Here is a 17322-nt window from a genome sequence, read left to right on the forward strand (position 1 = left end):
CCCCGACATGAAGTAGTATAAGACAGCTTTGTTGATACAGAGGTGATTAGGCGTGCAGTGTACAAGCTTTATGTGCAGAATGTATCCCCGACATGAAGTAGTATAAGACAGCTTTGTTGATACAGAGGTGATTAGGCGTGCAGTGTACAAGCTTTATGTGCAGAATGTATCCCCGACATGAAGTAGTATAAGACAGCTTTGTTGATACAGAGGTGATTAGGCGTGCAGTGTACAAGCTTTATGTGCAGAATGTATCCCCGACATGAAGTAGTATAAGACAGCTTTGTTGATACAGAGGTGATTAGGCGTGCAGTGTACAAGCTTTATGTGCAGAATGTATCCCCGACATGAAGTAGTATAAGACAGCTTTGTTGATACAGAGGTGATTAGGCGTGCAGTGTACAAGCTTTATGTGCAGAATGTATCCCCGACATGATGTAGTATAAGACAGCTTTGTTGATACAGAGGTGATTAGGCGTGCAGTGTACAAGCTTTATGTGCAGAATGTATCCCCGACATGAAGTAGTATAAGACAGCTTTGATACAGAGGTGATTAGGCGTGCAGTGTACAAGCTTTATGTGCAGAATGTATCCCCGACATGAAGTAGTATAAGACAGCTTTGTTGATACAGAGGTGATTAGGCGTGCAGTGTACAAGCTTTATGTGCAGAATGTATCCCCGACATGAAGTAGTATAAGACAGCTTTGTTGATACAGAGGTGATTAGGCGTGCAGTGTACAAGCTTTATGTGCAGAATGTATCCCCGACATGAAGTAGTATAAGACAGCTTTGTTGATACAGAGGTGATTAGGCGTGCAGTGTACAAGCTTTATGTGCAGAATGTATCCCCGACATGAAGTAGTATAAGACAGCTTTGTTGATACAGAGGTGATTAGGCGTGCAGTGTACAAGCTTTATGTGCAGAATGTATCCCCGACATGAAGTAGTATAAGACAGCTTTGTTGATACAGAGGTGATTAGGCGTGCAGTGTACAAGCTTTATGTGCAGAATGTATCCCCGACATGAAGTAGTATAAGACAGCTTTGTTGATACAGAGGTGATTAGGCGTGCAGTGTACAAGCTTTATGTGCAGAATGTATCCCCGACATGAAGTAGTATAAGACAGCTTTGTTGATACAGAGGTGATTAGGCGTGCAGTGTACAAGCTTTATGTGCAGAATGTATCCCCGACATGAAGTAGTATAAGACAGCTTTGTTGATACAGAGGTGATTAGGCGTGCAGTGTACAAGCTTTATGTGCAGAATGTATCCCCGACATGAAGTAGTATAAGACAGCTTTGTTGATACAGAGGTGATTAGGCGTGCAGTGTACAAGCTTTATGTGCAGAATGTATCCCCGACATGAAGTAGTATAAGACAGCTTTGTTGATACAGAGGTGATTAGGCGTGCAGTGTACAAGCTTTATGTGCAGAATGTATCCCCGACATGAAGTAGTATAAGACAGCTTTGTTGATACAGAGGTGATTAGGCGTGCAGTGTACAAGCTTTATGTGCAGAATGTATCCCCGACATGAAGTAGTATAAGACAGCTTTGTTGATACAGAGGTGATTAGGCGTGCAGTGTACAAGCTTTATGTGCAGAATGTATCCCCGACATGAAGTAGTATAAGACAGCTTTGATACAGAGGTGATTAGGCGTGCAGTGTACAAGCTTTATGTGCAGAATGTATCCCCGACATGAAGTAGTATAAGACAGCTTTGTTGATACAGAGGTGATTAGGCGTGCAGTGTACAAGCTTTATGTGCAGAATGTATCCCCGACATGAAGTAGTATAAGACAGCTTTGTTGATACAGAGGTGATTAGGCGTGCAGTGTACAAGCTTTATGTGCAGAATGTATCCCCGACATGAAGTAGTATAAGACAGCTTTGATACAGAGGTGATTAGGCGTGCAGTGTACAAGCTTTATGTGCAGAATGTATCCCCGACATGAAGTAGTATAAGACAGCTTTGTTGATACAGAGGTGATTAGGCGTGCAGTGTACAAGCTTTATGTGCAGAATGTATCCCCGACATGAAGTAGTATAAGACAGCTTTGTTGATACAGAGGTGATTAGGCGTGCAGTGTACAAGCTTTATGTGCAGAATGTATCCCCGACATGAAGTAGTATAAGACAGCTTTGTTGATACAGAGGTGATTAGGCGTGCAGTGTACAAGCTTTATGTGCAGAATGTATCCCCGACATGAAGTAGTATAAGACAGCTTTGTTGATACAGAGGTGATTAGGCGTGCAGTGTACAAGCTTTATGTGCAGAATGTATCCCCGACATGAAGTAGTATAAGACAGCTTTGTTGATACAGAGGTGATTAGGCGTGCAGTGTACAAGCTTTATGTGCAGAATGTATCCCCGACATGAAGTAGTATAAGACAGCTTTGTTGATACAGAGGTGATTAGGCGTGCAGTGTACAAGCTTTATGTGCAGAATGTATCCCCGACATGAAGTAGTATAAGACAGCTTTGTTGATACAGAGGTGATTAGGCGTGCAGTGTACAAGCTTTATGTGCAGAATGTATCCCCGACATGAAGTAGTATAAGACAGCTTTGTTGATACAGAGGTGATTAGGCGTGCAGTGTACAAGCTCTATGTGCAGAATGTATCCCCGACATGAAGTAGTATAAGACAGCTTTGTTGATACAGAGGTGATTAGGCGTGCAGTGTTCAAACTTTATGAGCAGAATGTATCCCCGACATGAAGTAGTATAAGACAGCTTTGTTGATACAGAGGTGATTAGGCGGGCAGTTTACAAGCTCTATTTGCAGAATGTATCCCCGACATGAAGTAGTATAAGACAGCTTTGTTGATACAGAGGTGATTAGGCGTGCAGTGTACAAGCTTTATGTGCAGAATGTATCCCCGACATGAAGTAGTATAAGACAGCTTTGATACAGAGGTGATTAGGCGTGCAGTGTACAAGCTCTATGTGCAGAATGTATCCCCGACATGAAGTAGTATAAGACAGCTTTGATACAGAGGTGATTAGGCGTGCAGTGTACAAGCTTTATGAGCAGAATGTATCCCCAACATGAAGTAGAATTCGGGAGGAAATTAAAAACACTAGTAATGTTTAATAGACTATATTAATTATTGCTCCCAACGAGATGGGATTTCGACACACTGCAGCAGGCGATGACAGACCAGCTTTCAGGGGGATATATTCCATCCTGTCTATGAGGTCACATATCTCCGCACCATTCATTACTATTGCAGTCAGGGCGTCCAGTCCATTTACCTAATTGAAACCTGGGTGAATAAGAATCATTCCACTGACTGCATGTGGCTACCGTCAGGTGGACGACAAGCACCCATGATGCCATCAGAGGGACGACAAGCACCCATGATGCCATCAGAGGGACAACAAGCACCCATGATGCCATCAGAGGGACGACAAGCACCAATGATGCCATCAGAGGGACGACAAGCACCCATGATGCCATCAGAGGGACGACAAGCACCAATGATGCCATCAGAGGGACAACAAGCACCCATGATGCCATCAGGTGGACGACAAGCACCCATGATGCCATCAGAGGGACGACAAGCACCCATGATGCCATCAGGTGGACGACAAGCACCCATGATGCCATCAGAGGGACGACAAGCACCCATGATGCCATCAGGTGGACGACAAGCACCCATTATGCCATCAGAGGGACAACAAGCACTCATTATGCCATCAGAGTGACGACAAGCACCAATGATGCCATCAGAGGGACGACAAGCACCCATTATGCCATCAGAGGGACGACAAGCACTCATTATGCCATCAGAGGGACGACAAGCACCCATGATGCCATCAGAGGGACGACAAGCACCCATGATGCCATCAGAGGGACGACAAGCACCCATGATGCCATCAGAGTGACGACAAGCACCCATGATGCCATCAGAGGGACGACAAGCACCCATGATGCCATCAGAGTGACGACAAGCACCCATGATGCCATCAGGTGGACGACAAGCACCCATGATGCCATCAAAGGGACAGAAAGCACTCATTATGCCATCAGAGGGACGACAAGCACCTGTGATGCCATCAGAGGGACGACAAGCACCCACGATGCCATCAGAGGGACGACAAGCACCCATTATGCCATCAGAGGGACGACAAGCACTCATTATGCCATCAGAGTGACGACAAGCACCCATGATGCCAACAGAGTGACGACAAGCACCCATGATGCCATCAGAGTGACGACAAGCACCCATTATGCCATCAGAGGGACAGCAAGCACTCATTATGCCATCAGAGGGACGACAAGCACCTGTGATGCCATCAGAGGGACGACAAGCACCCACGATGCCATCAGAGTGACGACAAGCACCCATTATGCCATCAGAGGGACGACAAGCACCCATGATGCCATCAGAGGGACGACAAGCACCCATGATGCCATCAGAGTGACGACAAGCACCCATGATGCCATCAGAGGGACGACAAGCACCCATGATGCCATCAGAGTGACGACAAGCACCCATGATGCCATCAGGTGGACGACAAGCACCCATGATGCCATCAAAGGGACAGAAAGCACTCATTATGCCATCAGAGGGACGACAAGCACCTGTGATGCCATCAGAGGGACGACAAGCACCCACGATGCCATCAGAGGGACGACAAGCACCCATTATGCCATCAGAGGGACGACAAGCACTCATTATGCCATCAGAGTGACGACAAGCACCCATGATGCCAACAGAGTGACGACAAGCACCCATGATGCCATCAGAGTGACGACAAGCACCCATTATGCCATCAGAGGGACAGCAAGCACTCATTATGCCATCAGAGGGACGACAAGCACCTGTGATGCCATCAGAGGGACGACAAGCACCCACGATGCCATCAGAGTGACGACAAGCACCCATTATGCCATCAGAGGGACGACAAGCACTCATTATGCCATCAGAGGGACGACAAGCACCCATGATGCCATCAGAGTGACGACAAGCACCCATTATGCCATCAGGTGGACGACAAGCACCCATTATGCCATCAGAGGGACGACAAGCACCCACGATGCCATCAGAGGGACGACAAGCACCCATGATGCCATCAGAGTGAAGACAAGCACCCATTATGCCATCAGAGGGACGACAAGCACCCATGATGCCATCAGAGGGACGACAAGCACCCATGATGCCATCAGAGTGAAGACAAGCACCCATGATGCCATCAGAGTGAAGACAAGCACCCATTATGCCATCAGAGGGACGACAAGCATCCATGATGCCATCAGAGTGAAGACAAGCACCCATGATGCCATCAGAGTGACAACAAGCACCCATGATGCCATCAGAGGGACAACAAGCACCCATGATGCCATCAGGTGGACGACAAGCACCCATGATGCCATCAGGTGGACGACAAGCACCCATGATGCCATCAGGTAAAGGTAATCGTGTCATTGTTTTGTACACCGGAGCCCATGATCTGGGGCTTATTGATGGATGTGAGCTAGTTTTCGAGGCGAAAACTAGTGATTATCATAAGAAACTGAATGGTGATGTTTTCATAGACTGGTTGGAACATCACCGACTGCCCAATCTCAACAACCCCAGTGTCCTTGTCATGGATAACTCCACCAGCCAACACGAAAATGTTATAAAAACATCCCTAAAACATTTCACAAAACGTTCCGGAAACATTTGGTTATAACGTTCAAAAATGTTTTTTTGTAAAATATTGCAGAAATGCTTTTGAAAACGTTTTATTCGTGTGATTTTGTATGGTTCCAGAAACGTTTAAGGAACGTTTTCTGTGAACATTTGTTTATAACGTTTCTAAATTGTTTTGAAAACGAACCACGGTGTTGGAAAAGCTCAATGTTTTGCTGACAATGTTCAAAACGTACAACACCCACTCACTGTTAACAAGATACAAATGATTAGGACAAATAGTCAGGGACTGTACTGTATCCAGTGTAGATACATCCAACTAAGGAGACAATATTCCGTTTAGGATAACGTTTTATCAGTAATATATATCAGTAACATATTTGTAGGTATTTGGTGGAAACATATTTTAATATTAATTCAGAGACAGATACATTCTTGTGGTAACTATAATAGTATTACAGTATCATGCATCACATTGAATACAAAAAGTGGTACACCAGGAACACCCCAACCCAATTAACGGTCTGTGGCTGAGTACAGATACAAATCCACTTCTTAGCATTAATTTAATGCCACAAAACCTTCAAAAGATACTTGATCTAGTAGCTCATGGTATTTAACATCAGTTTCTGCACTTACGTTTGCATCATTCACAGCCCCTGTTGTATTTGATGTATTCCTCAATATACCTAACATTTCCGTGTGTATCTCCTGGAATGCTGTTGTCTCCTTTGCCCCTGGCTGCAGCGGAAACAACAATGTTCCACATTATAACAACGTCATAACGTGAACGATATTCAATAAGCATTATATTGTTAATCTAAAGATGAAATAAATTATAAAGGTTCATAGCATTATTTAATTCTGGAAACCCATTTGTCCAGAAACGCTCCATGCTGTGGCCAGTCTCGGTCAAATATATTTTCTAAATTCAATATTGATGTATCAAACGGTGCATACTTAGGAAGACAATTTACTGTATTCGACGTAATAAGCGCCCCGCTCTATTAAGCGATATTTGCTAATATATTGGCTTGTGAAGAATCCCAATTAGCACACCTTCTGAATGATCAATGTACACAAGATGTGTATTTAATACGTGTGTTATATATGCATCCTTAATTATGGGCAATACAGTTCGGGAAAATATATCTGTGGTGTACGCACAGACTTTTCTTATATATCATTACAGGCTGTCAGCATAAACCACGAAATTTACGATCTTTTAACTCTGTTTTTTTTCACCCTGGGCGCTTATTACGTAACGGTTGAATACGGTATGTATCGACAACTCAAAATCCAAACTTTGACGCCCATGGACCTGCCCTTACACATACAGGCTGACAAAGGCTATGAATACCAAAGTGCCCCCTTGCAAATGTCCTTTGAGAATGTGTGAAGGTCTTCATTGGTGAAATTAATTTAATTACGTGTTAGCGGTTGTCGTATGATCACATTCTCTACTTTTGTACTGTCACATCAATCTTTAACTGATGTGCGTGTGGGTGACAGGTGCAGTTGGTAGACATAAAAAAAATGTTCTGTACAGTATTCATATATCAAGTGGTGTGCAAGTCCATGCGCATTCATTTATATAGTGCAGCTAAAGAAAACAACCGAAATTACAAGACACGCACCTGTTTGGCATTAATTTTACGTAATCAAATACCCAAAAGAATATTTAAAAACAACCAAAATTATATTCAATATTGGACATGTATTTATTCATTATTATGTGATTTCTTCTCTTCATCTCGTCTCGGAATCATACAATAAATGATGCGAAGCATGTTCCTTTGGTATAGAATTATCAGGAGAATCGTTTGAGCATCCACCAAATTAATAATGACACGGTTTATATTTTTTATACTTTTCACAATTCTTGGAGAAATAAAGTAAACAGTTCAAAATCCTGTGATCACAATATTTAAACAAGGGTGAACCCATTGATTATATAATACAAAACGAGAGGAATAATTCGTGAATCGTTCGTGACTAAAACGCGCACCTAGCTGGCGTACGTTTCTTTATAGGTATCTCCTTACTGTATATCAATAACGAAATAAACAATTCCAATACCAAGACAATTCTTCACATTGTGCACATATTTAAAAAAACAAATATTATCCATTTTGTTAAAGTAATATATTTAGTTATAGTTTTAAAATAAAATGAAACGGCTATTCATTAACCTGTTTTTATGACATTACAATATGGACCATTACACTCCAAAATAATGCGCACATGTTGCAGTTACATTTACATTTAAATTTTAACACTCGTCTAAAGGAAATAAAATATATCGTATACGATACTATAAACTTATCAACTTCTTATGTAGATCTAAAAAATGTTCAAACAAACAGGAGATTATCAAAGGTTCATACATTTTGTGGCCAAGATCTACGATTGATGTCATATCGAACATTGATAAATATCCATAGTGAAATTAGTTGTGTTAAAAAATGTATAAAAGATATGCAAAATCAACATCATAATTGAAACTGATCACAGCAGGAAACAATGATCGTGTCTACATTCATTCAAGGACCTTCACCTCAAAGAAATTACCAAATATGTACAACTATGTTGACTTATGACATCACTACCTGTGACTGACTTTTACAAAATGGCGTGTTCTCTGACAACAGTACGCGGGAATTTACATGGGTACTTTCGTTGATTCAGGGATCGCATTTATATGAATGTGAAATGTAAGTAATCAGAAACATTCTGACAATCTGTGTCCTGTTATTTGTTGTTATATTTTTCATTAAAACCAAGAGGAATAGTAAATACCGCTGTCGTTGTGCGTGATTTTGCGTCAGTCATGGCGTCACGCAGGACGGTTGGTTTGTTTGTTGTTGTTTTACGCCGTTTTCACACCCAATTTATTTTGCTTGATTTCATCTAGACACTTTGTATTGTTGACAAAGACCATTTGTCATTTGATTCTTAAATGTATTAGTTTTTTTGTTTGTTGTTTAGGGGCGCACTCAGCAATATTCCAGCTATATGACGGCGGTCTGTAAATAATCGAGTCTGGACCAGACAATCCAGTGATTGACATCATGAGCATCGATCCACGCAATTGGGATCGATAACATGCATCAACCAAGTCAGCGAGCCAGACCACCGATCCCGTTAGTCGCCTCTTACGACAAGCATAGTCGCCTTTTACAGCATGCATGGGTTGCTGAAGACCTATTCTACCCCGGATCTTTACGTGTCTCACGCAGGACGGAAACTTTGACTATTTCTGTTAAATTTATCAATTCATTGCAATGTTTATATTTTTAATTCCCTAATTCTCCCTACGATTCTCTTCCTATGCATATATCTGAAAATGTTGAGCAAAATTTATGAAACGAATAGAAAAATGGATTTTGCTTTGTTTACATTTCAAACAAGTGCAGTGTTCCGTGCACAGCGTTCGTTTTCACACCTAATTTATTTTTCCTGATTTCATCTAGACACTTTGTATTGCTGACATGGCAGAATGTTGGAAATACGAACTGCCGTGTTATGATAATATATTCCATTTCCTGAGGAGACTATTAATGTGTATTTGATGATATATATGCACACACAATAAGTTATCAATTATCTTGTAAAATCACAGCATGTACCATGTACATTAGACTCGCCGAAAATGCTATTTCAGCAAACCAATATTGCGCCATTATCACACTGTAAAAAATCTGTCTTTAGGGTGTTAATGTTTTATACATTTTACATTACAAACGATACACTGCATAATAACTATTCGGCATGCGTGCAGTTAGATCGCACATTGCCGTTAATACCTCAGCGTTTAAGTCTTAAACACTGCTAACTTTCATTGTAAGAGACTACTGAAAAATACGTAATGTAAAGATTCTGCCTAGTAACATGAGTTTGGACGAAATATTTGAACTCTTAATGACACGCCATGTTCTAACACTGATTTATCTATTCGGTGTCGTAGTTTTGCTGTTCAGTGCAATATACATACATGTCAAAACGTCGTTCGCGGAGTTTTAGGGGCGGTCGGGTAGCCTAGTGGTTAAAGCGTTGGCTCGTCACGCCGAAGACCCGGGTTCGATTCCCGACATGGGTACAATGTGTGAAGCCCATTTCTGGTGTCCCCCGCCGTGATATTGCTGGAATATTGCTAAAAGCGGCGTAAAACCATACTCACTCACTCACTCGCGGAGTTTTACTATCACCTCTTACTAAATAAAGATACCTAAAGACTTATTCCTTCATGACTGACATGAATTTTTCATGATTAATTATATTATGAAACTCGCAAATGTTAAACACATTTATTTATATCCACCATTCGCAGTCTAAACATACTGTGTTGAAAATGCAATCCGCATTCGGAATTTCCCGATGTTATGTGAATGCATATGACCACACTCCGGCATTTACCCACATTGGGTGGGAACGTGGCATAATAGTACGTCATTATTTATGACGTCATATAGAAGAACACCACAAGTAAGACTAGCGACTGTAGTTTGATAGACATGATTTAAACTTTTAATGACTTAATTGTAAGCTTCGAAAATTACCTGAACGGGAACTTGAACAGCAATTACTAAAACTAGGGAAACTCATTGAAGACATGGAACAGGAACACATGGGAGGCCTCTCAGGGTGGCAAAGGAGATAAACGTTCTATTAAAGCAAACTTACGTCAAAAGACGAGAGTGGATGAAGCCCAGCGTGACAGTTGAAGTGTCCAACAAATTACTGACCGTTATACCATGTTTAACCAATCCCATCTTTGTAAAATGTGAAATAAACCCTTTAAAAGTAACACTTAAAAGCACTTTGTACTGTGTGCTTAATAGCTGTACAGTTACTATGCTTAAATATGTAGGTCTTTGATTTTTACCAGATTAGAAGGAACGACTGAAAATAATACAGACATCAAAATATGTTAATACTGTTCCGTTAACAATCGGTATCATTCTGAGACTCTTTCAGACTTTTTCAGGTGTTCGCTGAACTTGAATCTCATTAAACGCAAATATCTCTGGACCAGTTCCACAAAGAACATTGACCGGTTGTTTGACATCATGAGGTCACAACATAAGGGGGATAAAAACGAGGTAAGTCAAAAGAGTGTCTTGTAATATACAAAAGTTAATGACATACATGTACCAATTAAATCCATATCTCAGCACCTCCAAAATTCATAACTCTTGATGTTTCCGATCGCCACATTCTAGTTATACTTCCTTTCTGTTATTTAATGGAACATCTTAGCAGTGATTATTATCATGTGATGACGCTTGTGGTCTTGTTGTTGAAATCTCTAAATGACATCATAAATATGTTCTCCTTCCACAGGACTTGATGCAGATATTTCATCCTTCCTGTGTATGGGTAGAAAGGCCGCTTCAATATAAACAGTCCACCGGGTTAGTCACGAAGAAAGAAAGGTACCTGAGTTGAGTTCAACGCCACTTTGATAAGTATTCCGGTTATATAACGGCGTGTCAGCTTAATGTGGGAGGAGGAAACCCATAGTGCTGACTGCTGACAAACCTAGAAACATAATCGGGGCGGACTGGGATTTGAACCAATGAACTCAAAACTGTGCACAACGAATTGAGACGACTGAGCCACTCGTGCCCCCTCATATTTGCTCGAGAATACTTCTTATATTTTCAAAAAATTATAACTATGCAGTTCGTTCTCACTGGAGTTGTTACATTGTTTGTTTGATTTTTCTCAGCATTTTCACCTGACGAAGTAAACAAGCTTTAAGGCTGTACTGAAAGTGTCCAAGAAACATTCGCCATGGCTGATGGTGTTCGTGAATAATGATGCAATTGCCTATGCAATAGTCAAAGCTGATAATGTAAACCTCTCTTCTTGTCCAACATTCAGAAAGTCTGTGCTCCATCGGCTGGCAGTGTACCATATTGCTTGGATATCAAATCCAAGACAGTATTCTCAGATCCTTGGCATCTTACAGCAATTGGTTTTGGGTGAAGTGAAGTAAAGTGTTCAATGAACAGTATGTGCAGTTTCCTGACATTTGGACTTATTTATGACCCGTGGAACAGAAGTTGTAAAGCCCATTGCATTCACTGTCATAAGACATCCGACTTTGATTTACTGACAGCTTTAGTGTTCTATTGCTTGTTCATTATTGTGTGTTGTAATAGTTCTGCTATACAGGGAGTAAAGTATAACTATGCAATACACAATTCCTGTTGTCACAATAATGATGCTTTTCCAACAGATATCTTTCTTTGTGAAGAGAGGGGCTTGTGACATCCAGGTATGTCATCAGCATGTTTGTAATATTCTTGCTTACATAAGATGATATAATTATGCTTTCAAGAATAAATCGTTTTACTTACTTTACTTCTACTTTGTGTTTTCTGATTATATTATTCCTAATTCCTAATTTGCATACCTTTGCTTTACACGTGACCGGTTTTCCAGTATTTCTTTTCACTACTTAATGGCCTTTATAGGCATTGTTTACAGCAACGGGTATAGATACTACCCCGCATTGTGATAACATCTCTTTCTGTGTCTCTCTCTGTAGTTGTGTACAGTACATGGACATCGGATGTACACACATTTACATCTACTTGGACATTACTTGTGTTTAGTCGCCAGATGTTTAATTCCTAAACACAAGTAGCAATGTAGCACGTTTTCTGCGTTTAAAAGGGTGATAAATTGGTTAAACAGCGTTAGATGACTACATTGTAAACACCAGTACCGTTTAAAAACTCAACTATTGTTTAGTTCGTTAACACATGTTTATAACATAAGCATTGTTAAGATGATAAACACAAAACAGTGTTTAAAAAAGGTGTGACAAATAAGCGTTTAATTTGGCGTTAAATATATTCCCACACATTTTAGAGTGCACAGTTTTAATGAAAGGAAAAACAAATCGAAATTGTAATTTACAGCATATCGTATCCTTAAGCGGTTTACCCAAATGCAAAAAGGTATTGCTGTCATCATTTTAGAAGTTATGTTGATGTTTTCAGTAGTTGTAATATGTTTTTATCGCGTGTACCATCGACAGAAAAGGGGGCCGAGCTACAACATGTGAAACCGACCTTGACACAATTTGTTTACAATATGGCGTCGACTCACGTTAGTTGTCGTTGAAATCTCCTTTTGCGACAAAATGTGAAACAGTTAGGACACGTCATTCACACGGTCAGGTAGTTTGAGCAATCACACATGACTCTTAGTCATTTCATATACAAAAGTAGCAGTTATTTGTCATGTAGGACAACCAGTAGACAAGAAATCGTGGCACAGATCGAACGTGGCCCGTCGATCACTCCGGGCTTAGGCCATTTAATGTTTACGTTTTGATCATGAACTTCCTGCCCATAAATAAACTCTATACCACCTGGATATTAACGATCATAGCTATCTTTCTATTTCTTTGTCTTGAATATTTTCTGTAAGTCAGCATCATAAACAGAAAGGCAATCTGCACTAATGTTTCGTCTCTAGCGCCGTGCCAAATCGCCATGAAACATAGTCGATAATAATGTGCAATACTGGAACAAACAACTTCCACTGCAGTCCCCTTCCCCTATGTCCCCATACCCGTATGTCCCTCCTCCCACTACAGCCCCCTTCCCCTCTCATAACTCCATGTCCCCCACCCGTATGTCCGTCCTCCCACTACAGTCCGCTTCCCCTCTCATAACTCAATGTCCCCCACCCGTATGTCCGTCCTCCCACTACAGCCCCCTTCCCCTCTCATACCTCCATGTCCCCCATACCCGTATGTCAGTCCTCCCACTACAGTCACCTTCCCTCTCATACATCCATGTCCCCCATACCCGTGTGTCAGTCCTCCCACTACAGTCCCCTCCCCCACTCATACCTCCATGTCCCCCATACCCGTAAGTCCGTCCTCCACTACAGTCCCCTTGCCCTCTCACATCTCCATGTCCCCCATACCCGTAAGTCCGTCCTCCACTACAGTCCCCTCCCCCTCTCATACCTCCATGTCCCCCATACCCGTAAGTCCGTCCTCCACTACAGTCCCCTTCCCGTCTCATACCTCCATGTCCCCTATACCCGTATATCCGTCCTCCACTACAGTCCCCTTCCCGTATCATACCCCTATGTCCCCATACCCGTATGTCCGTCCTCCCACTACAGTCCACTTCCCCTCTCATACCTCCATGTCCCCTATACCCGTATATCCGTCCTCCACTACAGTCCCCTTCCCGTCTCATACCTCCATGTCCCCTATACCCGTAAGTCCGTCCTCCACTACAGTCCCCTCCCCCTCTCATACCTCCATGTCCCCCATACCCGTATGTCCGTCCTCCCACTACAGTCCGCTTCCCCTCTCATACCCCTATGTCCCCAACCCGTATGTCCGTCCTCCCACTACAATCCCCTTCCCCTCTCATACCTCCATGTCCCCACCCGTATGTCCGTCCTCCCACTACAGCTCCCTTCCCCTCTCATACCTCCATGTCCCCCATACCCGTATGTCCGTCCTCCCACTACAGTCCCCTTCCCCACTCATACCTCCATGTCCCCCATACCCGTATGTCCGTCCTCCCACTACAGACCCCTTCCCCTCTCATACTTCCATGTCCCCCATACCCGTATGTCCGTCCTCCCACTACAGTCCCCTTCCCCTCTCATACCTCTATGTCCCCGATACCCGTATGTCCGTCCTCCTAATTCAGTCCTCTTCCCCTCTCATACCTCTATGTCCCCCATACCCGTATGTCCGTCCTCCCACTACAGTCACCTTCCCTCTCATACCTCCATGTCCCCCATACCCGTATGTCAGTCCTCCCACTACAGTCCCCTCCCCCACTCATACCTCCATGTCCCCCATACCCGTATGTCCGTCCTCCACTACAGTCCCCTTGCCCTCTCACACCTCCATGTCCCCCATACCCGTAAGTCCGTCCTCCACTATAGTCCCCTCCCCCACTCATACCTCCATGTCCCCCATACCCGTATGTCCGTCCTCCCACTACAGACCCCTTCCCCTCTCATACTTCCATGTCCCCCATACCCGTATGTCCGTCCTCCCACTACAGTCCCCTTCCCCTCTCATACCTCTATGTCCCCGATACCCGTATGTCCCTCCTCCCACTACAGTCCTCTTCCCCTCTCATACCTCTATGTCCCCCATACCCGTATGTCCGTCCTCCACTACAGTCCCCTTGCCCTCTCACACCTCCATGTCCCCCATACCCGTAAGTCCGTCCTCCACTACAGTCCCCTCCCCCTCTCATACCTCCATGTCCCCCATACCCGTAAGTCCGTCCTCCACTACAGTCCCCTTCCCGTCTCATACCTCCATGTCCCCTATACCCGTATATCCGTCCTCCACTACAGTCCCCTTCCCGCCTCATACCTCCATGTCCCCTATACCCGTATATCCGTCCTCCACTACAGTCCCCTTCCCGCCTCATACCTCCATGTCCCCTATACCCGTATATCCGTCCTCCACTACAGTCCCCTTCCCGCCTCATACCTCCATGTCCCCTATACCCGTATATCCGTCCTCCCACTACAGTCCCCTTCCCCTCTCATACCTCCATGTCCCCCATACCCGTATGTCCGTCCTCCCACTACAGTCCCCTTCCCCTCTCATACCTCAATGTCCCCCATACCCGTATGTCCGTCCTCCCACTACAGTCCCCTTCCCCTCTCATACCTCAATGTCCTCCAACTGTACAGTGGGGAAAAGTAAATCTTTCTGACCAATCTCATCAGATTTCTTTTTCAAATTGGCAGTCTGATATTATAATAGTTACGTGTTTGTGACATAGGTGCAAAATAGAAAAATCGCCGTCTTTCGCATGAAGTTCAACATGGCCGAAAAATGTCGAGAAGCGCGGTAACCACTTTATTTATCTCGCCATATTTCACAATCCGTAGCACTGTATAAAATATGACTGAGATGAGATGATTAGGGTGATGATGATTATAATTTTGAATTTGCGCACTCAGTGTTTCGGAGTTGAAAAGGGACCACTGCCGCACTAAAGAGGGTCGAGGGAATGACGTCATCAAATAAGGGAGGCATGTACACATACACTCTTCACAAAAAGAAACGCACAGGTAGTATGAAGTTCATTGAACCTGACTACACAAAAAATCCGGGATATGAAAATTCGACAAACTGTGCGTCAAAAAGCAGCCATTGTCGATTTGCAATGTCTTAAACGGCATTGTTTTCACACTTGTTAAAACATGTCATGGAGGAAAACAGTAAAGCAAAATGCACGTGCAAGTTATGGCATTTGTAACTCGTGGTAAGGCCCAAAAAAGGCAAACATAAGCCAAGAATCTGTCGTTCAATTGTCAACATTCAAGTTCGAAAATGCCCAGACTCAGCGCTGCCGGTCGGAACATCGCCATAGGACGCATCCAAAGAGGGGAATCGCAGTCTTCTGTTGCAGGGGGCACGGGTGGCCCAGTCGTCTAAGGCGCCGCGATTCGCTGTGCAGAGTTGCGTCCCTTGGGCACGCTAGAAACCTATGATTGTGGGTTCGAATCCGGCTTCGCCCCGATTATGTTTCTAGGTTTGTCAGCACCATACCCGTGCTCGTGGGTTTCACCGAAGTGGTAAACGTCTCAGACCTGCATCACTTCGGGCTTTTCTCCCACATTAAGCTGACACGCCGTGATATAACTGGAATACTGTTAAAAGCGGCGTAAAACCCAACTCACTCACTCACTCACTCTTCTGTTGCACGCCACTTCAACGTCAACCACAGCGCCATTTGCCATCTTTGGGACCGATACACACAGTTCCACGCATCCGAGCTTTGAGGAGGATATCGGACCAGACTGTCAAGAACCATATCCATCTTCGCGAGGCTGGAATCCGACCAAAAAGAAAAGTTTTCGTCCCTGTTTTGCAACAGACCAATCGATTTTCACAGCAAATCGTTACATGAATCAAATTCTCGAACCTCACCTTCTTCCAATCATTGACCGCCAGAGGGAGCAACGCTCCACCGCTGACAGCTCGTGTCACACCAGACTACCTTCATAATGCCAACATCAATGCACAGAATTCCGCAGGACAGAGTCGTGATTGCATTCACACGAGATACTGAGTTCAGCGCAACCTTGTGGCCTTATGTGACATGACATGAACAGTTTTCAATGCCTTTGTACAACGACAACGACAACATGTGACTATCGAGCTCCAAAATTTCATATTTGTATCTATGATATTAAATTAAATATATTGACTTTATTAGGTACAATAAATTTACTAAAAATGTCCCTGTGCGTATATTCTTTTGAAGAGTGTACATGATGAATAGAATTTTCAATTCTGCTGTCGAAGCTTCAGACACTTTTCAAAACGTAATACACTAACTGAAGTAACTATCCACTTGCTTCATTCATTCACGGAGTTAAAATTAAAGGTTTCCATGCCGCTTTCAACAAAAAACACAGTATATTAGGTCAAGGCCTAGGGCAGCAAGAACAGACTCTCAAATTGTCCCCAAGTGGGAACGCCATCACGGGTCTTGTTCGGAAGCAAACTTCGCGAGTCGCTGAGCCGGCTTACCGGCTGGGACAGCTGAGAGGCGTCGCTCCCGGCAGATATGATGTACTTTTCCACACGACTAGGCAACAGTCAGGATTATGTTGGCCCAAGGCTTCGCTAGACATTACGCGTTTGTTATT

The sequence above is a fragment of the Haliotis rufescens genome, unplaced genomic scaffold (genome assembly GCF_023055435.1).
Source record: "Haliotis rufescens isolate VD_foot unplaced genomic scaffold, xgHalRufe1.0.p SCAF_10, whole genome shotgun sequence".
NCBI classification, from domain to species: Eukaryota; Metazoa; Mollusca; class Gastropoda; order Lepetellida; family Haliotidae; genus Haliotis; species Haliotis rufescens.